The sequence below is a fragment of the Cyprinodon tularosa genome, unplaced genomic scaffold, assembly GCF_016077235.1.
Source record: "Cyprinodon tularosa strain WSP-4 unplaced genomic scaffold, ASM1607723v1 ctg1203, whole genome shotgun sequence".
In the NCBI taxonomy this organism is placed as follows: domain Eukaryota; kingdom Metazoa; phylum Chordata; class Actinopteri; order Cyprinodontiformes; family Cyprinodontidae; genus Cyprinodon; species Cyprinodon tularosa.
The window spans coordinates 70,971-87,221 of NW_024038008.1; the positions used below are offsets into that span (position 1 = coordinate 70,971).

A 16,251-nucleotide genomic window follows, 5' to 3' on the forward strand; every position below is an offset into this window, starting at 1 on the left:
TGGTCTCAGCGTGATAATCAGGAGGTCTATGTTAGGACCTGCAGGTCTCAGCGTGATAATCAGGAGGTCTATGTTAGGACCTGCAGGTCTCAGCGTGATAATCTGGAGGTCTATGTTAGGACCTGTAGGTTTCATTGTGATAAGCAGGAGGTCTATGTTAGGACCTGGTGGTCTCAGCGTGATAATCAGGAGGTCTATGTTAGGACCTGGTGGTTTCAATGTGATAATCAGGAGGTCTATGTTAGGACCTGGTGGTGTCAGCGTGATAATCAGGAGGTCTATGTTAGGACCTGATGGTCTCAGCGTGATAATCAGGAGGTCTATGTTAGGACCTGGTGGTCTCAGCGTGATAATCAGGAGGTCTATGTTAGGATCTTGAGGTCTCAGAGTGATAATCAGGAGGTCTATGTTAGGACCTGGTGGTCTCAGCGTGATAATCCGGAGGTCTATGTTAGGACCTGCAGGTCTCAGCGTGATAATCAGGTAGGTCTATGTTAGGACCTGTAGGTTTCAGTGTGATAATCAGGAGGTCTATGTTAGGACCTGGTGGTCTCAGCGTGATAATCCGGGGGTCTATGTTAGGACCTGCAGGTCTCAGCGTGATAATCAGGAGGTCTATGTTAGGACCTGCAGGTCTCAGCGTGATAATCTGGAGGTCTATGTTAGGACCTGGTGGTCTCAGCGTGATAATCCGGAGGTCTATGTTAGGACCTGCAGGTCTCAGCGTGATAATCAGGAGGTCTATGTTAGGACCTGGTGGTCTCAGCGTGATAATCTGGAGGTCTATGTTAGGACCTGGTGGTCTCAGCGTGATAATCCGGAGGTCTATGTTAGGACCTGCAGGTCTCAGCGTGATAATCCGGAGGTCTATGTTAGGACCTGCAGGTCTCAGCGTGATAATCAGGAGGTCTATGTTAGGACCTGGTGTTCTCAGCGTGATAATCCGGAGGTCTATGTTACGACCTGGTGGTCTCAGCGTGATAATCTGGAGGTCTATGTTAGGACCTGTAGGTTTCAGTGTGATAATCAGGAGGTCTATGTTAGGACCTGGTGGTCTCAGCGTGATAATCCGGAGGTCTATGTTAGGACCTGCAGGTCTCAGCGTGATAATCAGGAGGTCTATGTTAGGACCTGCAGGTCTCAGCGTGATAATCTGGAGGTCTATGTTAGGACCTGGTGGTCTCAGCGTGATAATCCGGAGGTCTATGTTAGGACCTGCAGGTCTCAGCGTGATAATCAGGAGGTCTATGTTAGGACCTGGTGGTCTCAGCGTGATAATCTGGAGGTCTATGTTAGGACCTGGTGGTCTCAGCGTGATAATCCGGAGGTCTATGTTAGGACCTGCAGGTCTCAGCGTGATAATCCGGAGGTCTATGTTAGGACCTGCAGGTCTCAGCGTGATAATCAGGAGGTCTATGTTAGGACCTGGTGGTCTCAGCGTGATAATCCGGAGGTCTATGTTACGACCTGGTGGTCTCAGCGTGATAATCTGGAGGTCTATGTTAGGACCTCCAGGTCTCAGCGTGATAATCAGGAAGTCTATGTTAGGATCTGGAGGTCTCAGCGTGATAATCAGGAGGTCTATGTTAGGACCTGGTGGTCTCAGCGTGATAATAAGGAGGTCTATGTTAGGACCTGGTGGTCTCAGCGTCATAATCAGGAGGTCTATGTTAGGACCTGGTGGTCTCAGCGTCATAATCAGGAGGTCTATGTTAGGACCTGGTGGTCTCAGCGTGATAATCAGTAGGTCTATGTTAGGACCTGCAGGTCTCAGCGTGATAATCAGGTAGGTCTATGTTAGGACCTCCAGGTCTCAGCATCATAATCAGGAGGTCTATGTTAGGACCTGGTGGTCTCAGCGTGATAATCAGGAGGTCTATGTTAGGACCTGCAGGTCTCAGCGTGATAATCAGGTAGGTCTATGTTAGGACCTGTAGGTTTCAGTGTGATAATCAGGAGGTCTATGTTAGGATCTGGAGGTCTCAGCGTCATAATCAGGAGGTCTATGTTAGGACCTGGTGGTCTCAGCGTCATAATCAGGAGGTCTATGTTAGGATCTGGAGGTCTCAGCGTCATAATCAGGAGGTCTATGTTAGGACCTGGTGGTCTCAGCGTCATAATCAGGAGGTGTATGTTAGGATCTGGAGGTCTCAGCGTCATAATCAGGAGGTCTATGTTAGGACCTGGTGGTCTCAGCGTCATAATCAGGAGGTCTATGTTAGGACCTGGTGGTCTCAGCGTCATAATCAGGAGGTCTATGTTAGGACCTGGTTGTCTCAGCGTGATAATCAGGAGGTCTATGTTAGGACCTGCAGGTCTCAGCGTGATAATCAGGAGGTCTATGTTAGGACCTGGTGGTCTCAGCGTCATAATCAGGAGGTCTATGTTAGGATCTGGTGGTCTCAGCGTGATAATCAGAAGGTCTATGTTAGGACCTGTAGGTTTCAGTGTGATAATCAGGAGGTCTATGTTACGACCTGGTGGTCTCAGCATGATAATCAGGAGGTCTATGTTAGGACCTGCAGGTCTCAGCGTGATAATCAGGAGGTCTATGTTAGGACCTGCAGGTCTCAGCGTGATAATCAGGAGGTCTATGTTACAACCTGGTGGTCTCAGCGTGATAATCTGGAGGTCTATGTTAGGATCTGGAGGTCTCAGCGTGATAATCAGGAGGTCTATGTTAGGACCTGGTGGTCTCAGCGTGATAATCTGGAGGTCTATGTTAGGATCTGGAGGTCTCAGCGTGATAATCAGGAGGTCTATGTTAGGACCTGGTGGTCTCAGCGTCATAATCAGGAGGTCTATGTTAGGATCTGGAGGTCTCAGCGTGATAATCAGGAGGTCTATGTTAGGACCTGGTGGTCTCAGCGTCATAATCAGGAGGTCTATGTTAGGACCTGGTGGTCTCAGCGTCATAATCTGGAGGTCTATGTTAGGATCTGGAGGTCTCAGCGTGATAATCAGGAGGTCTATGTTAGGACCTGCAGGTCTCAGCGTGATAATCAGGAGGTCTATGTTACGACCTGGTGGTCTCAGCGTGATAATCTGGAGGTCTATGTTAGGATCTGGAGGTCTCAGCGTGATAATCAGGAGGTCTATGTTAGGACCTGGTGGTCTCAGCGTCATAATCAGGAGGTCTATGTTAGGATCTGGTGGTCTCAGCGTGATAATCAGGAGGTCTATGTTAGGATCTGGTGGTCTCAGCGTGATAATCAGGAGGTCTATGTTAGGACCTGCAGGTCTCAGCGTGATAATCAGGAGGTCTATGTTAGGACCTGGAGGTCTCAGCGTGATAATCAGGAGGTCTATGTTAGGACCTGGTGGTCTCAGCGTCATAATCAGGAGGTCTATGTTAGGACCTGGTGGTCTCAGCGTGATAATCAGGAGGTCTATGTTAGGACCTGGTGGTCTCACCGTGATAATCAGGAGGTCTATGTTAGGACCTGTAGGTTTCAGTGTGATAATCAGAAGGTCTATGTTAAGACCTGGTGGTCTCAGCGTGATAATCAGAAGGTCTATGTTAGGACCTGCAGGTCTCAGCGTGATAATCAGGTAGGTCTATGTTAGGACCTGTAGGTTTCAGTGTGATAATCAGGAGGTCTATGTTACGACCTGGTGGTCTCAGCGTGATAATCTGGAGGTCTATGTTAGGATCTGGAGGTCTCAGCGTGATAATCAGGAGGTCTATGTTAGGACCTGCAGGTCTCAGCGTGATAATCAGGTTGGTCTATGTTAGGACCTCCAGGTCTCAGCATCATAATCAGGAGGTCTATGTTAGGACCTGGTGGTCTCAGCGTGATAATCAGGAGGTCTATGTTAGGACCTGCAGGTCTCAGCGTGATAATCAGGAGGTCTATGTTAGGACCTGCAGGTCTCAGCGTGATAATCAGGTAGGTCTATGTTAGGACCTGTAGGTTTCAGTGTGATAATCAGGAGGTCTATGTTAGGACCTGGTGGTCTCAGCGTGATAATCTGGAGGTCTATGTTAGGATCTGGAGGTCTCAGCGTGATAATCAGGAGGTCTATGTTAGGACCTGCAGGTCTCAGCGTGATAATCAGGAGGTCTATGTTAGGACCTCCAGGTCTCAGCATCATAATCAGGAGGTCTATGTTAGGAGCTGGTGGTCTCAGCGTGATAATCAGGAGGTCTATGTTAGGATCTGGAGGTCTCAGCGTGATAATCAGGAGGTCTATGTTAGGACCTGCAGGTCTCAGCGTGATAATCAGGTAGGTCTATGTTAGGACCTCCAGGTCTCAGCATCATAATCAGGAGGTCTATGTTAGGACCTGGTGGTCTCAGCGTGATAATCAGGAGGTCTATGTTAGGACCTGGTGGTCATTCCATTATTTTCAATGCTTTCCTTACATTAATTAAATAATTTCCCCAAAACCTGTTTCTATAGATCTACGGACTCGTTGGAGGATTCCAGTCAGTTAAAAAGCTTTAGATTCCAGGGTCGGCTCTAACGCTCTGCTTCTATAGATCTACGGACTCGTTGGAGGATTCCAGTCAGTTAAAAAGCTTTAGATTCCAGGGTCGGCTCTAACGCTCTGCTTCTATAGATCTACGGACTCGTTGGAGGATTCCAGTCAGTTAAAAAGCTTTAGATTCCAGGGTCGGCTCTAACGCTCTGCTTCTATAGATCTACGGACTCGTTGGAGGATTCCAGTCAGTTAAAAAGCTTTAGATTCCAGGGTCGGCTCTAACGCTCTGCTTCTATAGATCTACGGACTCGTTGGAGGATTCCAGTCAGTTAAAAAGCTTTAGATTCCAGGGTCGGCTCTAACGCTCTGCTTCTATAGATCTACGGACTCGTTGGAGGATTCCAGTCAGTTAAAAAGCTTTAGATTCCAGGGTCGGCTCTAACGCTCTGCTTCTATAGATCTACGGACTCGTTGGAGGATTCCAGTCAGTTAAAAAGCTTTAGATTCCAGGGTCGGCTCTAACGCTCTGCTTCTATAGATCTACGGACTCGTTGGAGGATTCCAGTCAGTTAAAAAGCTTTAGATTCCAGGGTCGGCTCTAACGCTCTGCTTCTATAGATCTACGGACTCGTTGGAGGATTCCAGTCAGTTAAAAAGCTTTAGATTCCAGGGTCGGCTCTAACGCTCTGCTTCTATAGATCTACGGACTCGTTGGAGGATTCCAGTCAGTTAAAAAGCTTTAGATTCCAGGGTCGGCTCTAACGCTCTGCTTCTATAGATCTACGGACTCGTTGGAGGATTCCAGTCAGTTAAAAAGCTTTAGATTCCAGGGTCGGCTCTAACGCTCTGCTTCTATAGATCTACGGACTCGTTGGAGGATTCCAGTCAGTTAAAAAGCTTTAGATTCCAGGGTCGGCTCTAACGCTCTGCTTCTATAGATCTACGGACTCGTTGGAGGATTCCAGTCAGTTAAAAAGCTTTAGATTCCAGGGTCGGCTCTAACGCTCTGCTTCTATAGATCTACGGACTCGTTGGAGGATTCCAGTCAGTTAAAAAGCTTTAGATTCCAGGGTCGGCTCTAACGCTCTGCTTCTATAGATCTACGGACTCGTTGGAGGATTCCAGTCAGTTAAAAAGCTTTAGATTCCAGGGTCGGCTCTAACGCTCTGCTTCTATAGATCTACGGACTCGTTGGAGGATTCCAGTCAGTTAAAAAGCTTTAGATTCCAGGGTCGGCTCTAACGCTCTGCTTCTATAGATCTACGGACTCGTTGGAGGATTCCAGTCAGTTAAAAAGCTTTAGATTCCAGGGTCGGCTCTAACGCTCTGCTTCTATAGATCTACGGACTCGTTGGAGGATTCCAGTCAGTTAAAAAGCTTTAGATTCCAGGGTCGGCTCTAACGCTCTGCTTCTATAGATCTACGGACTCGTTGGAGGATTCCAGTCAGTTAAAAAGCTTTAGATTCCAGGGTCGGCTCTAACGCTCTGCTTCTATAGATCTACGGACTCGTTGGAGGATTCCAGTCAGTTAAAAAGCTTTAGATTCCAGGGTCGGCTCTAACGCTCTGCTTCTATAGATCTACGGACTCGTTGGAGGATTCCAGTCAGTTAAAAAGCTTTAGATTCCAGGGTCGGCTCTAACGCTCTGCTTCTATAGATCTACGGACTCGTTGGAGGATTCCAGTCAGTTAAAAAGCTTTAGATTCCAGGGTCGGCTCTAACGCTCTGCTTCTATAGATCTACGGACTCGTTGGAGGATTCCAGTCAGTTAAAAAGCTTTAGATTCCAGGGTCGGCTCTAACGCTCTGCTTCTATAGATCTACGGACTCGTTGGAGGATTCCAGTCAGTTAAAAAGCTTTAGATTCCAGGGTCGGCTCTAACGCTCTGCTTCTATAGATCTACGGACTCGTTGGAGGATTCCAGTCAGTTAAAAAGCTTTAGATTCCAGGGTCGGCTCTAACGCTCTGCTTCTATAGATCTACGGACTCGTTGGAGGATTCCAGTCAGTTAAAAAGCTTTAGATTCCAGGGTCGGCTCTAACGCTCTGCTTCTATAGATCTACGGACTCGTTGGAGGATTCCAGTCAGTTAAAAAGCTTTAGATTCCAGGGTCGGCTCTAACGCTCTGCTTCTATAGTATTTTCATCTTGTTCGCTGTTCTGGTGTTTCACCGTTTTTTGATTTGTCAGGACTTGTCGTCGCTATGCGTTCTATACCTGTTGTCTTTGATAACTATCATCTCTTTGGCGTTACGGCTGATCTCCAGAGACTTGGACCTGCTGGTTAGCCTCCTGGTCTTTCCAGGATGCTTCCTTAGAAGCAGGACTCTAAAGATGAGTATCAGGTAAAGGGGAGCATAGGTGGGGAACCACCGTTCCTGTCAATCAAAATGTGCCTTTTTTTTATTCTGTTTTGTCATTTTGTCTCTATTAGTGTTTGGCTAGCTAGCCCAGGATAAGAGGAAGCGGTAAGCACAGAAAAACAATCCTAGAATCAACAACAGACTAGACTTTTTCTTTGACATAGTAGTTCTTGAAAGTGAAGCACCGTTAGGTTATCTGTGGTTTTTAAGGTAAATGGTTCCTAACACTCAGAGCAGCTCACAGCCAAGCGCGTGCGCTGGCTGCCATCTTGGTCCGCCGCCATCATATCCTGCTCTGAGCGTGGCTGATGATGACGTCAGACCAGCTGTTAAACTGAGAAAAATGTTTAAAAAAGCATCTAATCATCAAAGAAAAATTATTAAAAAATTATTAAAGATGTGTTTTAGCGTCATTTAGTGAGGAAATTATTTTAGTAGCATAATTATATGATTTATGAAGATCTTGATAAATATCTGCTGATGCTACGGATCCGCTATTTCATTTGCAAATCAAATATTTAGAGTTATTTACAAACTAAACATTAGTTCAATCTCTAACGTTCTGCTCTCTCTGCTTTTTCTCATAGTAGCTTCATCTGGTCTGTTCCTGTTTGGCTGTGACTCCATCCTGGAGAGAAATATCAGCTGTGCTGCTGCCATCAACACCTTTGTTTCTAGATGCTGGAGCTTGGCCTGTTTTCCAGTGTGGTCCTGTTTCTCTGACTGTGACTAACTGGATGTGCTCTCTTCATCCTCTGACATGGGAGCTGGCTCGGAGCTCGTCTGCCTGGCTGTGTGTTTCCTGGAGGTTTCTTCCTGTTCAAAGGGAGTTTTTCCTCTCCACTGTCGCTACAAGCATGCTTAGTGTGAGGGATTGTATTTGAGTCAATGAGTCAATTCAATCAACTGGTTTTCCTTAGATTGAATCAGTTTGACTGGATGATCTGGTAGAACTGTAAAGTGCCTTGAGATGACTTGTGTTGTGAATTTGGCGCTATAGAAATAAACTGAATTGAATTGAATTGAATATTTATTTAACAAACTAAGTATTTAATTTGGAAATAATATGAACTTAAAATAATAAATATTTTGTTTGTAAAATAAATATTTATCTTGCTGATACTTTGTTAACTGAATATCTAAATATTTAGTTTGGAACTTTGATTTTTATAAATGAATGAATGAGATAATGAAAAATAAGCTCCTTATTTTTCTAAATAAGCATAAAAGTGTCTCTAGTGAAGCTGCTGTTTGCTTCACTTCCTCCCAGTTTCTCCAGTTTCAGACAAATCAGATGATTTCAAGCTAAAGAATGAAAAGAGGGGAGAACCAGAGGCCCCCAGAGGCCCCCAGGAGCTTAACGCTCAAACCGAGCATCCAGCCTCTGAAAAACAAGGTGGCTGAGGGAAGGATGGCGTCACTGGCAGACGCTGACGTCATGGTGTTTGTTAATAACACGCAGCTCGATGCGGCTGATCAGCAGCGATCCAAGGGCCCGAACCCCGCAGCCACACAAAGGGGCCCAAAGCGGGGCCCCCACCGGCCTGCTGCTGTGCGGGCCGGTGGGGGCCGCAGTGGATGCTGCTGCTGTCCCCCCCACCCCATCCCCCCCCCGCTCCATCCTTGCTGCGGCCCTGGGCTCCCTAGCATCCCTGGGATGATCATACCTTGCAGATGAGGATTCTCTAGGGCGTTAATCCATGGTCGCGCGCCGCTTCTGGCCTTTAATCCCGTTTCCTCCCGAAGCTGCGCCTCAGATCCGGCAGACGGAGAAGAATCGGAGCGGCGCTCCGGCGTCCAGTCGCTGAGCAGCAGATGCGCCTCCGGGTCCCATAGAAGCACGAAGATCCCAAATCAGGAGGAGATCCTGCAGCGCGGGGCCCCCCCGGCCCGGATGGAGGGTCCTGGATGCGAGGCAGGAGCTGGTGTCGGTGGGTCAGCGGTCCATCACAGAGCGGCCGGTTGTGGGAGCGGAGCGGAGCAGCACTGCCTCCTTTAAGCAGAGGCAGGAGGGGAGGGCGACGGTAGAGGCGCTGTGCAGATCCGCTGCTTCTTATGCAACCTCAGCAGCAAACAGCAGAACAAACCTGCTCACTTCACCTGGATGGAGAAACCTGACCTGCCAAACCTGCAGCAGCAAACTTCATTTCACTCCAAATAAATCCGCCATAAAACAGCCTCCATTTCTACAGTTGATTAAATTCACTTTTAATTCCTATTAATTAAATACAGTGGGGCAAAAAAGTATTTAGTCAGCCACCAATAGTGCAAGTTCTCCCACTTAAAAAGATGAGAGAGGCCGGTAATTTTCATCATAGATATACCTCAACTATGAGAGATGAAATGAGAAAAAAAAATCCAGAAAATCACATTGTCTGATTTTTAAAGAATTTATTTGCAAAATATGGTGGAAAATAAGTATTTGGTCAATAACAAAAGTTCATCTCAATACTTTGTTATATACCCTTTGTTGGCAATGACAGAGATCAAATGTTTTCTGTAAGTCTTCACAAGGTTTTCATACACTGTTGCTGGTATTTTGGCCCATTCCTCCATGCAGATCTCCTCTAGAGCAGTGATGTTCTGGGGCTGTCGCTGGGCAACACGGACTTTCAACTCCCTCCAAAGATTTTCTATGGGGTTGAGATCTGGAGACTGGCTAGGCCACTCCAGGACCTTGAAATGCTTCTTACGAAGCCGCTCCTTCGTTACCCGGGCGGTGTGTTTGGGATCATCGTCATGCTGAAAGACCCAGCCACGTTTCATCTTCAATGCCCTTGCTGATGGAAGGAGGTTTTCACTCAAAATGTGACGATACATGGCCCCATTCATTCTTTCCTTCACACGGATCAGTCGTCCTGGTCCCTTAGCAGAAAAACAGCCCCAAGCATGATGTTTCCACCCCCATGCTTCACTGTAGGTATGGTGTTCTTTGGATGCAACTCAGCATTCTCTCTCCTCCAAACACGACGAGTAGAGGTTTTACCAAAAGGTTCTATTTTGGTTTCATCTGACCACATGATATTCTCCCAGTCATCGTCTGGATCATCCAAATGCTCTCTAGCAAACTTGAGACGGGCCTTGACATGTCCTGGCTTAAGCAGGGGGACACGTCTGGCACTGCAGGATTTGAGTCCCTGGCGGCGTAGTGTGTTACTGATGGTAGCCTTTGTTACTTTGGTCCCAGCTCTCTGCAGGTCATTCACTAGGTCCCCCCGTGTGGTTCTGGGATTTTTACTCACCGTTCTTGTGATCATTTTGACCCCACAGGGTGAGATCTTGCGTGGAGCCCCAGATCGAGGAAGATTATCAGTGGTCTTGTATGTTTTCCATTTTCTAATAACTGATCCCACAGTTGATTTCTTCACACCAAGCTGTTTACCTATTGCAGATTCAGACTTCCCAGCCTGGTGCAGGTCTATCATTTAGTTCCGGGTGTCCTTTGACAGCTCTCTAGTTTTGGCCATGGTGGAGTTTAGAGTGTGACTGTTTGAGGTTGTGGACAGGTGTCTTTTATACTGATAACGGGTTCAAACAGGTGCCATTAATGAAGGTAACGAGTGGAGGACAGAGGAGCCTCTTACAGAAGAAGTTACAGGTCTGTGAAGGCCAGAAATCCTGCTTGTTTGTAACTGACCAAATACTTATTTTCCACCATATTTTGCAAATAAAATCTTTAAAAATCAGACAATGTGATTTTCTGGATTTTTTTTTCTCATTTCATCTCTCATAGTTGAGGTATATCTATGATGAAAATTACCGGCCTCTCTCATCTTTTTAAGTGGGAGAACTTGCACTATTGGTGGCTGACTAAAGACTTTTTTGCCCCACTGTATGTTTCCTTTTTCTACTACCTTCAGATGTCCTTTTAAATGATGTAATTAAATCAGTTTATTCTTTATCTTTTCACTCTTAAAAACATCTATATTCCTCATTTCTCTTTCCATCAGCTGCTAAAGTCTCAAAATGAGGTTTTGTTTTGAATCACTTTCCCATTGAATAAAACTAATTGATCAAACCTTTGATAAGCCATGCTGGTCTGTCTGTGCGCTTGGTGTGTTTTAGCAATCAGGTCATGGTTTGAACTCCAGACACACTTTCTAATACACTAGATCTAGGATAAGTAGTAAAGTAAAGTAAAAATATCAGAAAAATCTACTTGAGTACAGTAACGAAGTATTTGTACTTTGTTACTTCCCATCTCTGAAGGCAGGATAATCCACAGGGTGAAGTCCAGAGGCAGATCCGGGTTCAGTCCACCGGAGACAGGCCAGGCAAACAGATCAGAAAGGCAGGTAGGCTCAAAGGTCCAAATACAGAAACAGATCAGGATCAGACAATCAGAACAGGTTAGAAAGTCAGAGAATCTCCACACCAAAGGCTCAAGAATCATCTGGTACTGAAGGCTGAGACCAAGGAGATTAAATAGAAGCAGGAGCAGGTTGATCAGATGAGCAGGGCAGAGCTAGACAGGTGAATGAAATGAGCATCAGCACTAAGATCATGACATTGAATGCAAACAGCTGCAGAATGAAGACAATCACCATGATTTGATCCACGACTCTCGGCTTCCTCCATACGCTTCAGCTGTAGCAGAGATCAGCAGCATTTCTAGAATCCTTGTCAGGTTCAGAGTTCAGGGTTAGGGTCCCCCTATCTACCTCCCATATCTACTTCAAATCCCAACTTCCTCTGGCTTAGATCCAGCAGCTGCTTTTCTATGTCTGCTTCTGTCTCCTTGAACCCCAGTCGGTCTCAGCAGATGGCCGCTCACACTGAGCCTGGTTCTGCTGGAGGTTTCTTCCTGTTCAAAGGGAGTTTTTCCTCTCCACTGTCGCTACAAGCATGCTTAGTGTGAGGGATTGCTGAAGAGTCAATGAGTCGATGCAATCAGCTGGTTTTCCTTAGATAGAAAACTTTGAATCAATCTGACTGGATGATCTGGTTGATCTGGATCTATAAAGTGACCTGAGATGACATGATGTGAATTGGAGCTATAGAAATAGACTGAATAGAATTGAAAGTTGCAAACTAGATTTACTTGATTAAAGACATTAGTTGTTGCCATGTGGCCAAGTTGTTCAGTTGGATGAATCTCAGAGCAGTTATAGTTTCTAATAGATTCAACCTTTAAACTCTATTCTATAGAAAAATGTGAGCAGAATCAAGACTCTCCTGGTTTATTTTCAGTTTGTTTTTAAACAGGAAATAATAATAAAATATCTGTCCTTATCTTTTCATGGCCTTTTTATGCTGAAGGTGGTGTAGAATCTATAACAGGCGGTTCTACACATCAGTAGATTCCTGAAAGTTAGTTTCTTTATAATCACTCTGAAAATCAGACAGAAATTAATTGATATAAAAAAATGTGATATTAAAAAAAATGGGTAAAAAATCTTTAGATTTATGGCCTAAGAGATCAATAGATTTGGTTGAAATTGGGTGAGATCTCAGATATCCAGGCGGTTTATGAACATTTTTTGGGCTGTAAAACGTGAGTCAGTGACCTGTGGAACCCTGCTGATGATGGGCGCTGGTCCATGGGGATACGGATGCTGCGGATGTTGCTGCGGTTATATTTTCATTTCAGTGGATGGGCTAAAAATCATGGAAAAAAGAAGGAAGGGGCAGCGGAGGAGGTCAGGGTCAGAAAGCAGACTGCTGTCCAAGCTGGATGTTTTAAAATAGATTGTTTGTTCGCTGTGGCCATTGCTTCAACCGTTGCTGCTAGTGCTCCCGACGTCCCCGCTGCTACAACGGGCGAAATTTACTGGAGCGGTCGGTCCCGGCTCAAAGCCGACTGATGAGGACGTCTATGTTGGGTCGGAATCTGTGGATTTCCTGTCCAGTGAGCGCATTCTAGATGATTTGGTGATGGTTGTCGTGTGATGCCTGAAGATAGATTGGTTCATATTAGAGACGCATGCGTTTGACTGGGGGGGATGCCAGGGCTGAAACTGGTTCCCAGTCCGAGCCTGATCCCCAGACTCAGAAACCATCTGTTCAACCTGACCTTCGACCCCTGAGCGCCTGCTGTCTGTACCTGCTGCTTTTTGCTTTGGGTGTCATGGCAACCTAAGCTTGATCTAATTGACCTTTTCTCTCTTTCCAATCAAAATGTAAGCGTAGTCCATGAGGTTGACAGCTTTGAGTCGCTAAATCCTTCTTCCATTGGTTTGCCATCTTGAGAACACATCCATGTAGTCCACCACCATCTTTGTAGTCCCTAACTCCCTCTGACTCGGCAGTCCTGTAACGATACCATCTTCCCTGGTCTTACAGGTCTGAACTGACCTGCTACCTGCAGCTCAAGCAGCAGCCTGCCAATCAGCCAGTCAGCTGTGTTGAATTGGTGACTGTTATGCAATAACTTTTCAATGCCTAGACAGGGACAGCAGATATGTTATGGAGAGCTCATGTAGCTTATATTTTTATAACTTTTGGACTTTCTGTGAACATACACCATAATGACTGCGTGTTAGTACAACAAATAAAACTCGAGCTCAACGAAACCTAAACGGATAAATCTGCACACAGATTGAAAAAAATTCACATAAACTTCTGTTCAACTTATAAGGATTTATTAACAGAAATCATTTCGCTCCAAGTCAAACATATTCCAGTTAAAACTAAGCTAAGCTACTATGTATAAAATGAAAATAAATGAAAAATGGTTTAAACTATAATGAATAAAATGCTGCTATGCATCACAGTTCTGCACAGATTTTATGTCAGAGAACCAAAGTTTAGTTTTTAATGTGATCAATTATCTTTTAAATGAACGTAGAGCGCTTAGAATGTGTCCAAACCATCACAATGAAAATCCAAGAGGTAAATAAATAAAACGTTATTTGGTAAAATTTATTTATTAAAGGATTTGCATAAATGATAAATCAATGAGGATATAGATAATTGATTCTTAATTTCTGTGATAGTTTCTAATGGGAACAATGGAAATAATTTAGCTCTGTTAGCTCGGTCTGGAGCTAGCAGGTAGCAGTTAGCAGGCATCATGGGACTGGTTTTATAAGGTATTTTTAGTCATAGTTTGGAAATCAAATGTCATGATTATATCAGGAAACACAAACATATGAGTTTTTAGTAAAATAAAGCTTTATAAACATTTCCATGTCCCACTGACTGCGTCTAGAGAGGCTCCGTCTAGGCAGGATGAGCAGATCTATCCAGGTTATTTTCACTTCTGTCCCTGCGCTTTACACACATTAAACGTATTCCCACATTTGCCTGGATCAGATTTTTAAAAGTTATTAAATAAAAAAAAAATTAAAAGCCACGGATGCATTCTATGAACCAAAGCTCTACTTAACGAGTCTGAGCAGCATCTAGAACCAGAACAGATAGAGAATGTTTATCTATTAAAAACATAATGAGATCGACGTCTAAAGGAAAGAAAATCGCAGCAATAAACTCTGTGGGACGGTTTCCATGGTGACAAAGAGGTGATTCTCAGAGAGATCTGGGAAGTTTTTCTTTCTTTTTCCTAAAGAGGTGAGAGAGATCCGCTGCGCTGACCTGCTCTGTCTGCTCCTCCTTATTCTGGAGGATCTCTACTTTATCCGTTTTCTGTCCTCCTGAACTCCCATCATGGGGAAAGTTTTCTATTTTAATGTTTCATTGTTTTTGCTCCAGTCTGTCCTGCTTAAACGCGATGTGCGACTCCAAACAGACTCTTTCTCCGTCAGATTAACAGAGTTAATTTTGTATTTTCCCCCAAAGCGGATGAGTTTTACTTTATAACTGCGTCTCTCTTCCTGTCAGACTCATGAAATTGCTGCTGAATTGCTGCCACTAAAACAGACCTGGGCTCTATCTCAGTCGGCGCTACGCTGCCCCCTGCAGGAAAACATCCTCGGACACTAAATCGTATTTATTATTTTCTGGCCTTTAACTTCTTGTTAGTTTGCATAAACAAAAGAATCAGAAATCACCAAAAAAAATTTTTTTGTAGTTGGAAACTGTTTCCCTAACTTTGCCAGACCTGAACCCATCCGTCTCCACTTTGGAAAGTTGAAGCAAAGGTGAAGAAAAGGTGAAACAAAGGTGAGGCAAAGGTTAAACAAAGGTGAAACAAAGGTGAGGCAAAGGCGAATTTAAGATGAATTTAAGGTGAAGCAAAGGTGAGGCAAATGTGAAGCAAAGGTGAAGCAAAGGTGAAGCATGTCCAAAGTTCAGAAACGTTGAGCCTGTGACTGGGTGTGCGTTCAGTGTGGATCCACTTTCTGCTACCTGCTAAAATTGAATTGAAAAAGCTTCCTGGATGGGAAGCGAAACGTCTTCAAACTTGGAAACGAAGTCCATGGATTGATTTTAATTAAACATGATTTAATTAAACATGCTAACCGACTGGGACATGCTAACTGGCTGGGACATGCTAACCGGCTGGAACATGCTAACCGACTGGGACAGGCTAACCGGCTGGGACATGCTAACCGACTGGGACATGCTAACCGACTGGGACATGCTAACCGGCTGGAACATGCTAACCGACTGGGACATGCTAACCGGCTGGGACATGCTAACCGGCTGGAACATGCTAACCGACAGGGACATGCTAACCGGCTGGGACATGCTAACCGACTGGGACATGCTAACCGACTGGGACATGCTAACCGACTGGGACATGCTAACCGGCTGGAACATGCTAACCGACTGGGACATGCTAACCGACTGGGACATGCTAACCGGCTGGGACATGCTAACCGACTGGGACATGCTAACCGGCTGGGACATGCTAACCGGCTGGGACATGCTAACCGACTGGGACATGCTAACCGGCTGGGACATGCTAACCGACTGGGACATGCTAACCGGCTGGAACATGCTAACCGACTGGGACATGCTAACCGACTGGGACATGCTAACCGACTGGGACATGCTAACCGGCTGGGACATGCTAACCGGCTGGGACATGCTAACCGGCTGGAACATGCTAACCGACTGGGACATGCTAACCGACTGGGACATGCTAACCGGCTGGGACATGCTAACCGGCTGGGACATGCTAACCGGCTGGAAAATGCTAACCGACTGGGACATGCTAACCGACTGGGACATGCTAACCGACTGGGACATGCTAACCGGCTGGAACATGCTAACCGGCTGGGACATGCTAACCGACTGGGACATGCTAACCGACTGGGACATGCTAACCGACTGGGACATGCTAACCGGCTGGAACATGCTAACCGGCTGGGACATGCTAACCGACTGGGACATGCTAACCGGCTGGAACATGCTAACCGACTGGGACATGCTAACCGACTGGGACATGCTAACCGGCTGGAACATGCTAACCGACTGGGACATGCTAACCGGCTGGAACATGCTAACCGACTGGGACATGCTAACCGACTGGGACATGCTAACCGACTGGGACATGCTAACCGGCTGGAACATGCTAACCGACTGGGACATGCTAACCGGCTGGAACATGCTAACCGAC

The 16,251-nt window shown here is 45.7% G+C and overlaps 1 protein-coding gene across 1 annotated transcript in view; it reads right to left on the reverse strand.

Annotated features, from left to right (window-relative positions):
- The window catches only part of fbxl16 (F-box and leucine-rich repeat protein 16), a 72,084-nt gene extending 63,265 nt beyond the window's left edge, over positions 1-8,819 (reverse strand). The window contains exon 1 of the mRNA XM_038274576.1: positions 8,456-8,819. The gene's annotated coding sequence lies outside the window, so the exon portion shown is untranslated. The remainder of the gene's footprint in view (positions 1-8,455) is intronic.
- Between the last annotated feature and the right edge of the window lie 7,432 nt (positions 8,820-16,251).